The following is a 19,608-nucleotide window of genomic DNA, read 5'->3' on the forward strand; positions in this document are numbered from 1 at the left end:
GGACTGTCTAACTAGTGGTGTGCCCGAACCGGTCCGGCAGCCATTCCAAAGAATGGCCGAACTGCCGGACCGGTCCGGCCCTGCCTGGTCCGGGTCCGGGTGGGGGGTATGTCTTTAAGGGCGGGGAGGGCTTGCTTAGCCCTCCCGCCTCCTTGCCCCCGCCAGCGCCCGTATTGTACAGTATAGGGGCGCTGGAAACCAGCCGCCCCCCCCCGCCGCCGCGGCGAAATAACCCCTAAAACCAGCCAGCCCTCCCTCCCTCCCAGCTAGCTGCCCGCCCGCCCACCCACTCACCCAGTCGCTCACCCGGTCGCTGGATAAAAAGCGAGAGGAGCTCCGGCACAGAGCTCCTCTCGCTTGGAAGGCCTCCAGCAGAATGGTGGCTTGCGCGCGCGCGCATGCGCGCGCCGCAAACCACGCCGTTCTCCAGAGGCCCGGTCTACCCGCCGGGAAAGGGCCGGGTAGACCGGGCCTCCGATCGCTGGGTAGACCGGGCCTCCGATCGCCGGAGGCCCGGTCTACCCAGCGATCGGAGGCCCGGTCTACCCGGCCCTTTCCCGGCGGGTAGACCGGGCCTCCGATCGCTGGGTAGACCGGGCCTCCGATCGCCGGAGGCCCGGTCTACCCAGCGATTGGAGGCCTGGTCTACCCGGCCCTTTCCCGGCGGGTAGACCGGGCCTCCGGAGAACGGCGTGGTTTGCGGCGCGCGCATGCGCGCGCGCGCAAGCCACCATTCTGCTGGAGGCCTTCCAAGCGAGAGGAGCTCTGTGCCGGAGCTCCTCTCGCTTTTTATCCAGCGACCGGGTGAGCGACTGGGTGAGTGGGTGGGCGGGCGGGCGGGCAGCTAGCTGGGAGGGAGGGAGGGCTGGCTGGTTTTAGGGGTTATTTCACCGCGGCGGCGGCAGCGGGGGGGGGGGCGGCTGGTTTCCAGCGCCCCTATACTGTACAATACGGGCGCTGGCGGGGACAAGGAGGCGGGAGGGCTAAGCAAGCCCTCCCCGCCCTAAAAACAAGGCCCCCCTTCGGTGCCGGTCCGGACTTCTCCGGACCGTGCACATCCCTATGTCTAACCCATTTGAACGAAATTTGGTACATTTGCAGTGAGTGACACACAGGGACATCTAAATGGCATAACCTGTGATGTCATCCACCCTGAGTCAAGATGGCAGACTTCTGAGGCACAAGTGAGCTAACTTGTGAACTACCTAACCGATTTGAACCAAATTTGCTACAGCTGTAGGGGCACATGGGGAAACCTCAATGGCATAGTTTGGGATGTCATCTACCCCAAACCAAGATGGTGGACATGTGAACGTTTGAGGCACAAGTGGGCTAACTTGTGGACTGTCTAACAGATTTGAACCAAATTAGGTACAGTTGTAGTGAGTGATACACAGGGAAACCTCAATGGTGTAGTTTGTAATGATGTCATCCACCCAGATCCAAGATGGCAGACGCGTGAACATTTGAGGTGCAAGAGATCTCGCTTGTGGACCTCAAATTGAACCAAATTTAGGCCAGTTGTATAGACAAAGGCAAGTGTGCTGATTAGTTCTTACTAGAACTTATTAATTATTTTTTATTATTACTATTATTATGAGATTAAGACAAAATATTCATTGAAATACATCTTAGATTTCATAACACTGCAGACCTATATCACTCCCGATATTTAGCATACGCAGACAATATAAAATTTTAAAAAGAATGTACAACCAAGCTTTCATACAGAAAAAGGAAAAGGAGAGATGACATATAGCCTAGAATTTTGCAGCCCACTTGGTTATTGTTCTCTCTTAGCTAGCTGAAGTGACCATCTTTAAAATAACCATATCATTATTTCTTATGCTATTGATAGTATCATTTCACTCTAGTTTTCCTGACTGTACTTATTATTCCAAAACCTTCTAACCTCCCTCCCTCCACCCTGCCGCTTAATATAAGAGAGCCACCACTTTAAAAGGTGACTCTTTGCTCAATTAGCAGGGATTGAACATGAGCCAGGAGTGTGATGCAGTCCTAGGCTTCATTAACAGAAACATTGTGTCCAGATCAGAAGATGTAATCGCTCCATTCTATTCTGTGCTGATAGAACCAAGTCCTATGAGGAACACTTGAAGGATCTGCATATGTTAAGCCTGGAGAAGAGAAGACTAAGGGAAGATATGACAGCCATCTTCAGCCAATTCAGTTTATAAGGCAAATACAGGGCCTCTTGTGGACCTGAAAGGAAGAGTTGGGCTTGCACAAAGAAAGCATACCCCAAGAACCAAGGGGCTCAGACCAGATACAGCCACCTAATGGCACAGCAGGGAAATGACCTGCCTAGCGAACAAGAAGTTGCTGGTTCGGATCCACACTGGTGTGTTTCCCAAAATAAGGGAAACACCTATATCAGGCAGCAGCGATATAGGAAGGTGCTAAAAGACAACATCTCACACTGTGCAGGAGGAGGCAATGGTAAACCCCTCCTGTAGTCTACCAAAGAAAACCACATGGATCTGTGATCGCCAGGAGTCGACACCGACTTGAGGGCACAACTTTACCTTTAAGTAAGATCCAGCCCCCAGAACAGAGCAGACATTTACTGCTGCTCAGTGCAGTTGGCAGAGCCAATTGTACATGCTCTCTTCTAACTAGTGCTCAAGATAAGGTGGAAGCCACATGTACATCAGCAGATTGCAGTAATCTATCCTTGAGATGTTTTCCCTGACAGTCTCAAAAAGACAATAAAATAAATCACACAAAGCTGATCAAGCACACCCTAGTCATATATGTCATCTGAGCTTCCAAAAGCAGTTCAGAAGTGTGTAGGACTATCTACAAGGACTACTATAATGGCACAGCATTACAGTTTAGGTCTGCAACCCAGTGAGGACATTATACTAGCATACCCGAGTAGGTGGCTGCTACTATTTTCACTGTACTTGCAAAGGAATGATCACAGTTTGTCCTACTCAGTTACTCTGATCCTAAAGCAACAAAGCTCAAAACCATATGGCTTCCTGGCAGTCCACAGAGCCCCAGACAACAGTGTGAAATGCTGGCTGCTTACATAATGTTGGCTTTTCTTGTTTTTACCTATTCAGTTTCATCTGTAAGCTTTTCCTAATAATTCCTCTCTGTATAACCAGGATCATCTGAGGTTCAACTTATTCAAAAGGAGAAAACAAAATCACAACAGAGCTGCCCCATTCCTTTCGCAGCCCTATCCATCACACAACATCATCTTGTGATGCTTCTGACACAAATGGGCACATCCATATCCACCACTGCAATCTGCCTCAATGCACCCCTAATATTCACTGTGCAAGATGTGGGCTGAAAGTACTTTCATGGGCAGCCCAAAGAAGGCGATACAGAATGTGGTGTCCAAGATGCACATTTCTGTGGAGTAGGTTGCTGCACGCTGTTATTGTTCACGTGTCATAACACTGTATGTTGAGTTTGTGAGCTCTGGTATGTGTTTGGATTTGATAGGTGTGTGTTATATGTCACTATGTCTGGTTGCAAGCTGTAGTATATGTGTGTGTGATTTGTTGCGGTGGATATTTGCTTGGGATATGCGCATGCCATGTGTAGCAGTGCACATTTGCATAATGTGGTCGTGTTTGTGGGCAACTTGTTGCAATGTGTGTTTGCACACAGCAGTGCTTTTTCACATGTGACAACTTGCAGTGTGCATTTGCCTTTTGCGGTACACAGCTTCACATGTGACTGAGTAGGAGTGAGAAGAATTGCCATGACTTAATTGGATTTCCAGACCCTTGTCTCATTTTGTCTAATGATGTGTGCACTCTCTCTATATCTTTCCTATGTTCACTTGATCTGTGGTCTACTGTAACAATATGCTGCATCCAAGGGTTGTTAAAAGTCATCTTATCTCAACCTCCCCCTGAAACTAAACAAGAATTGTATACCTCACACAATTTTTGAACTACTGGATAAACTATGATAAAGGAGGAATAATAATAAACATGGCAGAATATAGTATCAAAAGCTTTGATGGACACAAAGCACTCAGAGCACATTACAACTTTGCTCTACCAGTACACTGGTTAGTATGAGGTTTCCCAATGTTTTTCAAAGTGCTGGTTATTACCTCTAAAGCCCTAAACAGTTAAGGACCAAAACTGTCGAACCAGCTCACCCCATATAAATCTACCCAGACCATAAAATCTTTTAGGAGAGCTATTCTTCATATCCCTCTCCATCAGAGATGAGGCAATTAACAATGCAACCACAAGCCTTCTCTGTAGTTGCCCCTGTTTATTGGGTTTAACTGCCTTTATTGGGTTTAAGAACAGCCCAGATGGATCAGGTCCAAGGACTATCTCATCCAGCATCCTGTTTGACACAGTGGCCCACCAGATGCCTCTGAGAAGCCCACAGGCAGGGGGTGAGAAAGGTGACCCTTTCTCCTGCTGTTGCTCCCCTGCTACTGGTATTTAGCAGTATCTTGCCGCTGAGGCTGGAAGTGGTCTAAGGCCAGCAGACTAGTAACTATTAATAGACCTGTCCACCATCAATTTGTCTAAGCCCCTTTTAAAGCCACCCAAGCTAGGGGGCATCACTACATCCTGTGGCAGAGAATTATATACTTTGTGGAAAAAGTACTTCCTTTAGCTGGTACTGGTTTAGCTGGTTCCAGGTTGTGCGTTTCAGGGGATGACCCCCGGTTCTAGTGTTGTGAGAGAGGGAGAAAAATGTATCTCTGTCCACCCTCTCCACTCCATGCATAATTGTATATACCTCTACCATGTCTCCCCATAGTCACCCTTTTTCCAAACTAAAAAGCCCCAGATACTGTAGCCTTGCCTCATAAGGAAGGTGCTCCAGGCCCCTGATCACCAGGTGCCCACTTCTGCATCTTTTCCAGTTCTAAAATATCCTTCTTAAGATATGGTAACTTGAACTGTACACAGTACTCCAAGTGAGGCTGCACCATACATTTGTATAAGGGCATTATAACATTAGCATTTTTGTTTTCAATCCCATTCCTGATTATCCTTAGCATGGAATCTGCCTTTTTCACAGCTGCCATGTAATGAGTCGACACTTTAGGAACATAGGAAAGCTGCCATATACTGAGTCAGAACATTGGTCCATCTAGCTCAGTATTGTCTACTCAGACTGGCAGTGGCATCTCTAAGGTTACTGGCAGGAGTATCTCTTAACACTACCTGGAGATACCAGGAAATGAACTTGCAACCTTCTGTATACAAGCATGCAGATGCTCTTCCCAGAGCAGCCCCATCTCCTAAGGGGAATATCTTACAGTGCTCACATGTAGTCTCCCATTCAAATCAACCAGGGTGGACCCTGCTTAGCAAAGGGGACAATTCATGCTTGCTGCAAGCAGTCCACCAGGACCCCAAGACCTCTCTCCTGGTTAGTCACCGACAGCTCAGATACCATCAGCATATATGTGAAGTTTGCGGGGGGGGTGTTTGCTCCAATATGCATTACTTTACACTGAACTGCATTTGCCACTTTGTTGCCCACTCACCCAGTTTGGAGATATCTTTTTGGAGCTCCTCACAATCTATGGCTGATTTCACTATCCTAAATAGTTTGGTTTCATCTACAAATTTGGCCACTTTGCTGCTTACCTCAACTTCTAGATCATTTATGAACAAGTTAAAGAGCACAGGTCCCAGTACAGATCCCGAGGAGACCCCACTTCTTGTTTGTAACTGATATATTGTTAGTTGCTTTGAATTTCCCACAATTTACAATTTATCTTTTTTGTAGATATGCCAAAAATGTAAAGTGCCACTGCACATGGATGATGGTATTAAAAAAACAATGTTTTGAATAAAAAAACATTAAAAGATGCATAAGACTGGATGGTGGTACTTCCAACTAGCATTAAGCTAGTTGGAAGAATTATAAGTGATTGTAAATTTTTAAAAAACAGACTAGATTTGTATTAAAATGTAACTTCTACAATGGCTTCTCCAGTAATACATAATCATGATGTTTCCTCACTCCACTGCTGAAGTCCAGCACATGGCCAAAGAGGTAGCACACAATTAAATACAAATCAAATAAACACACACAGAGGAGTGTATGAGAATCAATGAGCGAGAGGATAATCAATTTTCAATGGATAATTAAATTGTTTTAATTTAAATTGAATTTTAATTGCAATTTAAATCTAGTATTGTAATTATCAAAATTAAAATTTAAAATTTAAATTAAAAAATAAAATTTCATCAAAATTAAAAGTAAATTTATACAAATGGTAATTGGCATCTTATAAGGGCAGGACAACGCTGCAAGAGTATCCAGGAAATGGCTACAGGAAGAGGAATGGCTTGAGAAAGGCTCCCAAAGGCTCCAAAGAAATGGTTCCAAGAAGCTTCCAAAAACTCCAGAGCAATGGCTCCTGATGGCTCCCAATGGCTCCCTAAGGATACCAAATGCCACCCAAAATGGCTTTAGAAGCACAAAAATCTCTACAGATGTAGACCAAAGCTCTCCACTGTCCTCCTCCAAACTCCTTTCACAACCCATGAGCTTATACAGCAAGAACACAACCATGTAAGGGCAGAACTGCACTTCTGAAGACTGAGGATATGTGAAGCCATGTACCATGGATAACGAGGTCAGGTATATACTGCCCAACTGCAGATACATAAAACTGCAAGTGCTGAAACCACGGATAACGAAAGCTACCTGTATTGCCTAGGAATCTCTTTTCAACATTTTTAAGTCAAGTCTGAATCAACAACTATCAAGGGTGATAATTCCTGAAGTCATGTCAGGAGTCATGTGCACTCCAGTATATCATTAGGGGAAAGGGTTGATACCAACAAAGCAATTCAAGTCTTATTCACTATAGAATAATGAATCCAGGACAAGCATAACTACATTCAAGGAAACTTAGTATCTCCACCTCTACAGAGACCAGAAAACATGTTTTTTTAAAAAAAAAAGTCCTGTTTGATTGGCATAGAAAAAGATAACTGTACCCTTCTACCAGTTTCACTTTTGCTAGAATGAAAAAAATTATATAGCCCTCAGCTTCCACTCCGATTCTAGGAAAAAATATTAATCTACAGTAGCAATTGCAATGCAATGCAATGCATATTGCATTGAAAAAATAGGACTACAATTAAATGTCAAGAAGACTAAACTAATGACAATGAAGACACTGAAGTGGTGGATAGCTTCTGCCTTTTAGAATCGACCGTCAAAAGTAAAGGATCCAGCAGTCAAGAAATACGCCGCAGACTAGCACTTGCTAGGGTTGCAATGAAGGCCCTGGAAAGGATATTTAGATGCCATGACGTGTCTACACCTACAAAGGTTAGAATAGTTCAGACAACGGTTTTCCCTGTGACACTCTATGGATGTGAAAGCTGGACTTTGAAGAAGCAATATAGAAAAAGCATTGATGCTTTTGAACTTTGGTGCTAAATAAGACTTTTGAGGATACCATGGACAGCCAGGAAAAATAAACAAACAAATCAATGCAGAATTTTCACTTGAGGCACAAATGACCAGGCTCAAACTATTATACTTCAGACACATTATGCGAAGACCCAGCTCCCTTGAGAAGTCTATAATGCTGGGGAAAGTTGAAGGAAAGAGAAGAGGACAACCAGCAGCAAGGTGGATGGACTTGATTATGACAGCAATGAATGCACCACTGCGAGACCTTAAAGGCCAAGTTGAAGACAGATCAGCCTGGAGAGAATCTATCTATGTGGTCGTTAAGAGTCAACACCGAATTGACAGCACTTAATCAATCAAATCAATCTCAATGCATATTGGTGGCAACACAACAGACTTGGGCACCAATCAAATAGTATATTTGTCCACAGAATGTCCCCAGTAACACAGCACATGTGCATTTCATAAAGGGCAAACAGCACTATACTCCAAGCACTGTTTTTAGCCTCTATCTGAGATTTAGATTATAGAAATTGAATCATTTCTTAAGGGAAGTGGCAAATATTTGCCAATACATTTGTTCTACATAACATTCTTTCCACATTTTTAAACTTCTGAGTAGCTTACAGCACCCTTGCAAACAACAACAAAAAAGTTTTTTAAAGTCCAAAGAAGTTACTCATCCAAACGCATTTAACTCATCTGGGTGATAAAATTACGAGAGAACCATTTTTCTAAGGTTCTCTAGGTGGTCTGCTGGAGGTCTTACTTGTTAAGTCTGTGCAATGAATACCACATAACACCACATAACATTTTTGGGAATGAAGCATTCTAGAAAAAAGTTAAATGGCTATAAAATACAATAAAATATACTGGGTACACAATGGGTTTTAATTCCACCCCTCCCCCAGCATTCTTCCAGATCCAAAAAAAATAGTGCTTACAAGGTGGAAACTAGTTCTGCCCTTCAATAATATTTTGCTGTGCAGTAAGAAATTAGGCACGGCTAGCTGCTAATAATGGAAGGCTCAGCTTATCTATGAGTCACTAGAGAAAATACCCCACACATATTGTCCCCCTTGCACGAATCTGCCAATCAGATAATAAATTCCATCAACATCACTTTTTCTGGCCTTTTTTTCTCCTCTTGCCCCAATCACAACCCATGCAGGTGGTTGGCACCCTCTTTGCACTAGACCACCATTCACTCTGGGCCATCCCAGCACCCCACAAGTGGCTTTAAGGTTTTTATCCATAGGGAAGAATGGAGGTTTCAGCAGCCCCATAACTGCACTTGGGAGGTGCTGGGGTGGCCCAGAGCAAGGGTGCCAACCACCCCCATGGGTTGCTAACCCATGGGGTACTGGTTTTTGTTGTTTCTGAGGTGTTCTGAGTGTAGATTCTTTGGTAGCATATTAGATTTTCAATGACAAACCATGAATTCACTCTCATTTGCTAATCTTAAAGACACGTAAACTTCAATCACTTTAAAAATCAGCCTTTTGCCCAATTCCTTTCAAATAATTCTGATAGCTTCCTTGCCCACCTTGGGAACTACCACCCACCACACTCCACTCTAGGACACCCTCCCCCCCCCGACGTGAAGCTATACATTTGCTGCAATCCTCATTATTCCCTATGAGGAATTCAAAAATACTTTTAAAATTCACCAATAATTGGAGGAGTGTCCGATTGCCTTGGGGTTTTGTGCCCCAAGGTGCTCCGCAATAGAGGATAATGGGCTGGTTCGGGTCCCATTATACCCTATGAGAAAAATAATTAAAAATATTTCAAATATTCATAAAAAATCATAGGAGTGTCTGATTGCTTTGGGGTTTGGGTGGTTGTTGGCACCCATCGGTGTTCCACAATAGGGAATAATGGGCTGGTTTGAGTCCCATTATACCCTATGAGAAAAAAATAAAAATCGCACGAATGTCCGATTGCTTTGGGGTTTGGGTGGTAGGTACTCATGGGTGCCAGCTACCACCCCACCCACTTTTGGCAGTTTGAACTGGTTCAAATTCAAACCAAACCAGGGGGAGGTTCAAGCAAAACCAAAACCGAACCTCCCCCCTCCTGGTTCGAATTTGAACCGAACCGGGCAAATCAGTTTTGTGCACAACCCTAGTGCTGACACTTTTATGTCAGAAGCGTTTGTTGCATGCTGCTGTTATTGCTTTGCTTGGTTGTTGATTTTTACTGTTATTGTTATATTTATTGTTTAATTTTTACTTCTCTGTAAGATGCTTTGTGCTCCTGTTGCAGGAAAAGCAAGATATTAAGGGTTTTTTTTAAACCAAAAAACCTAAGGTCACCCAGTCAGCTTCATAAACAGAGATTTGATGCCACTAATCACTACACCACACTGGTTCTCCTTTTGGAAAGAAGAGGAGAAATCACCATAACCATGTGTCACATTCTACAAATATTTTTTAACCAAGTAAGGAGTCAAACAGATGTCCTGAAAATGATGCCTTGAGCAAATCTTTTGACGAAATGATTGCTGTAAAAGGAAGTGAGTAAAGTCTAGGTCAAAGAGTGAAGTATAGAAGCAGGTTGTGTTTTTTTTAAACTCTCCAACAGATTTAACAAATCATGGAGTTATCCCCAGCACAAGGATAGTGATAAGCTGTGGCTGGGGATGATGGGAGTTTTGATTCAACTTCAGCCGGACAGCCAAGGTAGCCTACCCCTATGCTAGCCACTAGTACTCCTTTATACAGAAAGCTGGTAAATCTAGTTACTACTTCTTTGTAACACATCCTGCTAGCTGAACAGGAACAGAGAAGCCCTGATGGATCAAACCAAAGGTTCATTAAGTCCAGCATCCTGTTTCCAACAGCAGCCAGACAGACGCCTTCAGGAAGTCCACAAGCAGAGCATGAAGAAAGCAGTCTTGCCCCATTGTACATATTTATTTATTTGATTTGATTTATATACCACCCTTCCAAAATGGCTCATATCTAGTAACTGGTATTCAAAGGTATATTCTTTTTGCACATGGAAGTTCCATTTAGCAATCATGACTAATAGCTACTGGTAAATCTCATGAATGTGTCTAATCCTCTTTAAAGTCATCTATGTTAGTGGCTATCATTACACCTTGTGACAGCAAGTTCTACAAGTTGTTTCTTTACACAATATATTATCATCTTTCTGTGTCTGAATTTTCTATCAGTCAATTTCATTGGGTAACACTAGGTCTGGTAATATGAGAGGAGAAAAATTTCTATCTACTTTCTCCATACCATGAATAGTTTCATAGTCCTCTATAATGTCCCCATTAGCCATCTTTTAAATAAACTCCAAGTCCCAAGTCTTACTCAAGGGAAGAGGCTCCAACCCCTGCTGAATTATTCACCATGAACCCAACCTCTCTCCCTTCATTAGTTATTGCATGTCCAGATCTCATCAGTATATACATGACATTAGATCTTTATGCCCCAACGTGCATCAATTTAGACTTGCTGCCCATTTACCGAGTTCGGAAAGTTTCTTCTGAAGCTCTTTGCAGTCTGCTTGAGTTTCCACCATTCTAAAAAACTTTGATTTCATAGTGGCTGACCCATGACTTTAGACCATTTGTTTCATTTTAAATAGCATCCTGATTGAATATTACATATTTTTGCTAAAACATCAATTTCACATCTGTGTTCTTTAAAAATTTGCAGGTGAACATCTCACTCCAGCGACGTTAATTTGTAATTTATCCCAACATTTTCTGTTTTGGCTGCTTTCCTGACTTCTTTTTCTTCTGCGAGTGCTAAGGTTGACTCACTGAACAGAAGTGAAAGTGTATTTACCTACCTACTTAAAACCCCTCCATGTTTAAAGCGAAACCAAAGGAAACAGGAAGAAAGGCTAATGTTTTTAAAAGTACCTGTAGATTTAGAGTTCCTTGTATGTTAGCCATAAATTTAGCCCAAAGTTTTTTGTTTCCTCAAAAACAAGCATTAATAACACCCAGAACAAATTTTAAAGGGCTGCAAGCTTCTTCAAAATCCATAATGTGAAACTGAGTGCAACATGTACAACTTAGAGTGCAGTATTTATGAAAATATCCTCATGATAAATGAAAAAATTAAGTGTAACACAAACATTAAAGAAAATCTTGCTACTGTTTTCTTTATAAGGAAGGAAACTAAAGTTCCTGTTTGTTGTCAAACTAAAGGTGACAAGAACAAACCAGTCATCTCTCTATGTGATGGAGAACTTCCAAACAGATAGACAAGACTTCCAGATATGTGTTTTTGGTAGATATATGTATAGCCAAATGCTCCTGAGACAGCTGTTATTTTATATTTTTCTCTAAATTGTTTACTATAGCATGCACACTTAGGCCTTGCCATACCCCTTCTGCTAACTACTGCCTTTCTGTCAACCAATCTGACAACAGTGCTCTTTTATAATACATCATGAAGTACAGAACATCTTGAATGGGCTCATTCAGCAGCATGATTTTAAATCCAATTCACATAAAATACACCAGCAGACTCATAAAATCTGCACAGTATGCATTTGGTATTCTCCCTTTCTTCTATAACAAAACTGGTATTTTAAATGAGTAGCCAGGCCAATGTTTCAAAAGAATCTTCATTTTTAAGGAGAATCAAAGCTAGTGGTTATATTTGGATTACTATTACATACTGTTGAATCCTCCTGGATTCGCCAGTATGCAACAGTATCAGTTACATACTGTTGGATCCAAATGGTTCCAGACAAGCAGATGATGTCATATGATCGTAATCAAGAACTTTACTAAACAACCATTCACTGCTTCCTTTTAATTTATGTATATCTATGTAAACTGCTTTGGGAACATTTGTTGAAAAGCAGTATATAAATATTCTTCGTTGTTGTCCTTAGCCCCTTCTAGATTCAACACAGATTTCTTGCCCTTACTTTTCAAGCTCTCCACTACTTAATCTTACCCTAACTTTCTGTGATTTCCCAGCTGGCCAGTTCAACCTAGAATTGCATTCCAGGTTCAGATCCTAGTTTATCATTTATTATTTATTTATTTATTACATTTTTATGCTGCCACATCCAAAATGTCTCAGAATAGGAAAAACAACAACAAATATATTATAAATATACAATAATACAATATACAATACAATGTATATAATAATATACAAAGTGTATAATATGCAATATTACAATAACAACAAAGAAAGACTAAGCATGCACAAACTGGCTCTCTACACTCTACCCACTGAAGGTCCTGAACAGCCCCTTCATAGGGCTGTGCACAGAACCGCCTCACTGTGGTCCGGCACTGGGGTGGGGGGTAGCTTTAAGAGCATCGGGAGGGTTTACTTACCCCTCCCGCCGCTTTCCCGCTCTGGCGCCCGTAATCTTCAGAGTAATTGGGGCGGCAGGATACCTCCCTGCCGCCCCTTCCCTGATGTTGCTCTAAAAAAACTCCCAGTAGTCCATTGTGCGCGCGCTGACGTGCGCGCGCGCAAAGGACTACTAGGAGGTTTTTTAGAGCAACATCAGGGAAGGGGCAGCAGGGAGGTATCCTGCCGCCCCAATTACTCTGAAGATTACGGGCGCCAGAGCGGGAAAGCGGCGGGAGGGATAAGTAAACCCTCCCGACGCTCTTAAAGCTACCCCCCACCCCCGAACCGAACCACTGGACCGGTCCGGAGGCCTTTACAATGGCCTCTGGACCAGTCCAGGCCCATCCCTACCCCTTCACACCAGTTAAGTTTAAGAGCGAAGCCAGAGAGTGCAACTTCTGAGAAAGCATGATCCACAGCTGACAATAAAGCACAGAACGAAAACATTTTTAATAGGATAAAGTGACTAGTAGGGATGTGCTTGAAGCATTTTGGCACTCTATTTTGTGGAGCTGAAACGCTTCAAGCTGCCCCAGCCAAATTTTTTTGGCAGGGGCAAGCTGGTCACTTTAACTGGAGGAACGCAAGTCTTACCTGCCCCTCCGTTGCTCCTCCACACAGCGCTGGGGTGCACAGCACTGTTTGTATTAAGCAGCCGAACTGTCTGTTTGAAAAAGCCATGCTGCTCCAGCTGCATCAGTTCCCTGTTTCCAGCAGACTTTGGGCAGCATCTGGAAGGAAATGGAGTCTGAATATGTGCAGACACCATCTTGAGTGGTCTGCAACAGGGAACTGGGAACAAGGAGCTGGAAACAGGGGACTGATGCAGTCAGAGCAGCGTGGCTTTTTCAAACCAACAGCTCGGCTGCTTAATACAAACAAGGCTCTTATTAAGAGGGGTTTGGATAACCAAGGAGGAGAGGTCTATCATCGGCTACTAGTTGGAGGGCTAAAGGCCACCTCCAGCCTCAAAGGCAGGATGCCTCTGAGTACCAGTTGCAGGGGAGTAACAGTAGGAGAGAGGGCATGCCCTCAACTGCTGCCTGTGGCTTCCAGAGGCATCTGGTGGGCCACTGTGTGAAACAGGATGCTGGACTAAATGGACCTTGGGCCTGATCCAGCAGGACTGTTCTTATGTTCTAAGGCCGTATTGGGGCAGCAGGGGACAGAGGAGGAACAACAGAGGGGCAGGTAAGACCTGCCTTCCTGAAGCGGCCACTCTCCGCCCCCACCCACCCCGGATGTGCATGAAACATCTCATCCACATCCCTAGTGACTAATTTCAACTAATAGATATCACTTCATCCAATTATGTTATTTAACTTTTGGAAAATTTGAAACTTGCATAAATGATGCTGTTTCAGTTAGGAGTGCAGTGATCACATTACAGCAACGTTCCCAGTATAAGTATACAGTCATTCCCACAATGTCTGGAAAAGTTAAAACAGTTAGTTGGTCAGGGCTGTAAAGATAGTTGTTTCTCCTGTAGTTCAAGCTTAGGGTTGCCAACTTTGCACTGGTTCTACTTCTATGTCTTCAACAGCAGCCTAAAAATATCGAACAAATTTGATGGTCATCTTATGGCAGAAGATTGTCTTGGCCCTTTAACAGAAATCTAACATGCACAGATTTAGCAGGAAACTCTTTTCCTGGCACAAAGATAATTAAAGAGGAATGTTTCACACTGAATTTTTGCTTGTTAGGTTGTTGAGTGGGGACATTAGTAGTAAATAAAAGAACATTTTAAACACAAAAAAACTTACAGAAAATAAAGTCATGCTTAATATTATACATGATTTAGCCCAGTGTGTTCTAAATAAGACTGAGCTCAATTGAAAGGCAAGGCGGGGAGAGAATAGAGAATAAGATCTAGCTCAGACTGGGAAGATAATTCCATTAGCTTGGCTTCATCCTTTCTCCTCAAAAAAGTGTGAGCAGCAGTATCTTTGTTCCTAGCCCTTATCAGTTTGTCAACCTTTGGGACAGACATGCTGAGCCTTTTGCTCAGCACCTGACCATGAAGCAGCACCACCCCAGTTCATCACATTCATCCAGTCAACCATTCCCACACTGAGAATATCACTGAGGTGGCCCAGTTCTCTCATACATGGCAGTACTTGGGAACAGAACCCTAAAGCTGAAGGATCAAGTCTGGTTTAGAGAGATAATCAGGTTTGGAAATGGTTTCAATATACCTGCTCATAATCATCTAATTTTTAGGCCCCAACTTTCAAGTTATGAGGTACTGAGAAGTGATGATGTGCTGGTTGAGTAATATAATATTACTTCTTGTTCCACCTGTAATCAGAAGTTCTCATTAAGCAGAAAAGAATGTGAGAAAAAATAAAGATGGAAAAACACATATATCCTCTGTGCAACATACAGTCCAGTACTCTTTATGAACAAGTAAGGCATAAATAGCTCCAAAGTATGTTCAGATGAGACAGAGGAACAGATAGAAACATAGGAAGCTGCCTTTCACTGAGTCAGACCCTTGGTCCATCTAGCTCAGTATTGTCTACACAGACCGGCAGCAGCTTCTCCAAGGCTGCAGGCAAGAATCTCTTTCAGCTCTATCTTGGAGAAGCCAGGGAGGGAAATTGGAACCATCTGCATGCAAGCATACAGATGCTCTTACCAGAGCAGCCACATCCTTAAGGGGAATATTTTACAGTGCTCACATGTAGTCTCCCATCCAAATGCAACCAGGGCAGACCTTGCTTAGCAAAGGGGACAATTCATACTTGCTATCACAAGACCTGTTCTGCTGATGTTTTAACACATACCTATTTCAATGCTCCCTTGCTTGTGTACACAGAAAAACAGAGTCAGAAAAGCAGAATGCCGTTAGTCTGTTATTAGCCTTTGTTTTGATTAACTTGTGACTTAATTAAGGGGCAATGCAATTGTTCCTACAAAGATGATACAAATATATTTTCTCCACTTCCTAGTTTTGAACCATTCAAACCTCTTGAACCATTCAATCTCATTTGGTGATTTTTCCTTTAAACTTCTTCAGTTTCCCACAGAGGTCCAACAAGTCTCATCCTTGGCATACTGCTTTTCTAACTCCCTGGCTCATTCACTAATACATTCTCATGATTTCCAACCCTCACCTTCACAAAATTAACTTCAAATCTGTCTTTTCACTCCTGATCTGTCTTTCCACAATGTATCTTTTAAACTGTCTAACACTTCCTTCTGTATGTCAAAACACATGTCAAACTGAACATGTTTAAGATACGGGTTTCCATCTAAACCCATACTCCTCTACCTCTATCAGAGACAATTAGGGATGTGCATGAACTGGAATTTGAGCATATTTCAGTGGCAGGGCCCAGGAGCTTTTAAAAAAAGAAAAAAGAGGAGAGCAGGTCCTTACCTGCTCTCCGTCACCCCATGGAGCTTCCTGCTGGGGCAGCACGCATCCCAAGAATCCCCACGCAGTGTCAGCATGCACATGGCCTCCGCACATTTGCGGGTGCCATTTGCTTGAAAATTGTACTTTGGATGTGAGAGAAATGTGGAGGAACCAGAAGCACAGAACACTTGTACTTCATTTTTCCCCTCCACAACACAACGTGACATGGCTCTCTGTCTCTATACAAATCCATCTTCAATCAGCTTTCTCTGCTTCTTTTCCCCACACCTGCCTTCTGTCTAGGTATGTGCACAAACTGGGTCCAGGCTGGTTCAGCGGTGGGAGGGGGGTTACCTTTAAGGAGTTAGGTGCTCACACACACCCGCATTTCCCTTGCTTGTGCTGTGACAAAAATCACTGGCATAGGGCGGCAGCGTAGTTCCTTGCCACCCCGTCAGCATTCTCCAAGAAGTGGCCTTCGGATGAGACACAGAACCAGCGGGGGGGGGAGTGGCATGGGGGTAAGAGCACCTTCCACACTCCTTAGAGGTAACCTCCCCACCGCCAGTCCAGCCGACTGCGGAACTGGTTTGTGCACATCCCTAAACTTCTGTCCTTTTTCAAACATCCTCCTCTTTTCTGCTTATCAAACCAATTCCTTATCCTCAAATCACCACTACCAGCATATCCTTCCTCACAACTTTTTCAACCGTTCCCTTCTCCTGTCTACTTAAACCTCAAGCCCTCTTAGCAGACAACATTCTACTTCTGTTTTCTGTACAGTAACCAGCACACTGTACATGCTTAGCAGCAATTATTTTTAAGTGTTTCTTTCCAACAAACAATGATGTGTGCATACATTAATAGTAAAAATACTACTTTAAACACACCAATAGACCCATGCGATACAATCAAGTTTAAGAAAGTTAGCACTACAAACTACACTTGGATCAGACAGGCATGACTTAAGTTAAACTTAGTCAGGACCAAAATCAAAAGGCAGTATACCAGGTACATCCCACTTTGTTTTTCAAAGTTTGATCACCCTCCCTTTGCTAGCCACCACAGTCAGCAAAAATGGGAAGAGTGGATCAGAATTTAAAGTTACATGGTTATGGCAAACTCTTCCCCCAAAGAGCATTCCCAAACTAATTTTTGTAACTCCTAGCTGCAGAGCTTCGTTTATTTTGTTGTATTATGTAACATTTTAAGTAAAAAAAAATTGGAAAAATCTTTTTAAGAGTGCATCATAATTTAGAACCACACATTCTCTGGTAAGTACACTATTCCATCCCCTGCTCCTTGGGATTACAAGGCCACCCAAGTCCAAATCCAAGGGAATGTGTCTCTCCCCACCTTCCTTTACCCCGCTGTCTCACAGCACCAACTCCACTTCCCTCAGCACCCTTCTCTCTACCTCGCAGCCTGCAAGGCGTTGAAGCGAGCGAGCGAGTCCCACCTCATTGTTCAGGAGAAGCCTTCTTCCCCCGTGCACTACTAACTAACTCCGGTGCTTTTGTCGAGATGCCCCCGTTGGGGTGAAGGACGGTCCTCGGGTCTCCTGCCGCTTCTCGGCCCCGGGTGCCCAGCCTGAGCCAACCCAGTAGCCGCACATTCCCCGGGCGACGCCTGGCCTTCCCTTCCCCTGAGCCTGGCTCTGCCAAGGGGGGAGGGGCTCTGTGCCTCCCACCCCTGGGCCCATCCGCTCCCCCAGCGCCTCCATTGGTGCGCGGTTCCTCCTTCTCCCTATCCATCCCCCCCCCCCCGTACGGCTCCAGCCGGAGGCCGGTTCTCACCTCCTACCGGGGCTGCGGGCCAGGCCGCGGAGGAAACGGAGGCTGAAGCGCTCCGCGCGCTGTTGGTCGCGCGCCGGCCCCAGTTTACCCGCCTCACCCGCGTCGTCGTCGTTGTTGTCACCGCCTCCTCCTCGCTCCCTCCGCTTGGGGTCCTCAACAGTAAAGCGTCCCCACAGCCGGAGCCACTCAGAGGATCCCCCGGGCAGCAACAGGCGCTCCTGCATCAAAGGTTCCGCGAGGCGCAGAAAGGTTCCCGCATCCCTGCGGGTCGGGGAGCGTAGACAGAACGGAGGAAAACGACCCACGCAGGAGGGAATAATGGATCACAGGAGAAGGAGAAGGAGAAAGGGGCCCGCCGCGCCCCGTTCTCCACAGGTAATCATGGGCATTTCCGTGCTCGAAGGGCTGTCGCTCTTCTCGCCGGTGTTTCGGAGCCAGAGGCAGCCCCGGGCCTCGGACGAACTGCAAGGAGTTCTGTCCCAGCCAGCCCTGCGGTGTGTCGTGGAGCGCCGCGTCTCGCTCTCGGCAAGACCAAGGCAACAAGAAGCCGCAGGGCCAGCAAGCTCGCTGACTTCGAGGTCACAGGGTGGCCCGGAAAATTGCAGGTAGCTGTGAAGGTCCATTGGAAAGAAACCCAAACGTAACAGCTGCAAGCTGGCTGTTTTGGATATTTTTAAAATACAGAAGCGTGGGGCATACACCACACGCTATGAATAAATATGCTGCACTGCTGCACATGTGCAAATAGAATGTTTTCCAAAGAAAAATAAAGTATGGAAAAAATTTCCACCCCACATCTCTGAGCCCATTAGATCTAGTCCTGCTCTCTGGGACAGCTGAGAACAAGACGCTGCCCTCTCTTACTTGAGAGCTCTTCCGCTATTTATAGAGTGCTATTGTGCCTCCTCAATTTTATCTTCTCCAGGTTAAACACACCTAGTTCCTTCAATCTTTCCTCACAGGGTTTGTTTTACGGACTGCTCACTTTCTTCATTACCCTCCTCTCAGGGGCGTAGCCAGGAGAGAGGGGGCCATGTTCATACCTCTCTCCGGCAGCCCCTTGGAGTGAGGGAGATCATGAACATAGGGAGGGGTGGAGTTGGAGGGACCTCAGGAGCTTGGGGGCCTGGGTTCTTTGAACCCATCCACTCAATTATAGCTACACCCCTGCCTCCACTGAAGCAGTTTCAATTTGTCTACATCTTTCTTAATGTGTGGCAGAGTGTCCTGGGAGAGGAAGAGCTAAATGGCAGTTGGTCTCTGCCAAGCCAATGGAGTTGGCTATGCTCTGTCCTGCCTCTGCTTCTGCTGCAGTTGGAAGTGTTCAAAACATGTGAGGCAACCCTTCTCCAAACAGTGCACAGCAGGCTCAGATCACCAGGCAATGTAGGTCCACTCTTACGTGTTGTGACTTGGAAGAAACTTGGTGCATATTAATTGTGCAGACAACACTGCACAATCAAACAACCATATTTTTCACATTATGAGGGCTACCATCATAAAACAGATAAGTTATTAAGAAACTTATTTCACTTCTCATTAGGAGAGTCATTTTTTTACAGAAGCATTTCCATTTAGTATATGCTGCTATGATGAACCTAACAAATAGAATATTTCAGCATCAAGTAAATGTACATGCTTCACAATAAATGTGATGAAATCATTATTATTTTTTGTTTCTATTAGACCAAATATGAATAAT

The 19,608-nt window shown here is 44.3% G+C and overlaps 1 protein-coding gene across 10 annotated transcripts in view; it reads right to left on the bottom strand.

The window, feature by feature from the left end:
- The window catches only part of RAD54L2 (RAD54 like 2), a 166,150-nt gene that overhangs the window by 99,871 nt on the left and 46,671 nt on the right, over nucleotides 1–19,608 (bottom strand). For 2 of the 10 annotated variants that reach the window (XM_053294314.1, XM_053294313.1), the window contains exon 1: nucleotides 17,907–18,322. The exons of 1 other annotated variant lie outside the window; for it this stretch is intronic. The gene's annotated coding sequence lies outside the window, so the exon portion shown is untranslated. Of the gene's footprint in view, nucleotides 1–13,343; nucleotides 14,297–17,569; nucleotides 17,765–17,906; nucleotides 18,328–19,608 lie in introns of those variants that run through there. 7 more of the 10 variants (XM_053294305.1, XM_053294310.1, XM_053294312.1 and 4 more) reach the window with 7 other exon arrangements.

Source organism: Hemicordylus capensis, chromosome 2 (assembly GCF_027244095.1).
Source record: "Hemicordylus capensis ecotype Gifberg chromosome 2, rHemCap1.1.pri, whole genome shotgun sequence".
NCBI classification, from domain to species: domain Eukaryota; kingdom Metazoa; phylum Chordata; class Lepidosauria; order Squamata; family Cordylidae; genus Hemicordylus; species Hemicordylus capensis.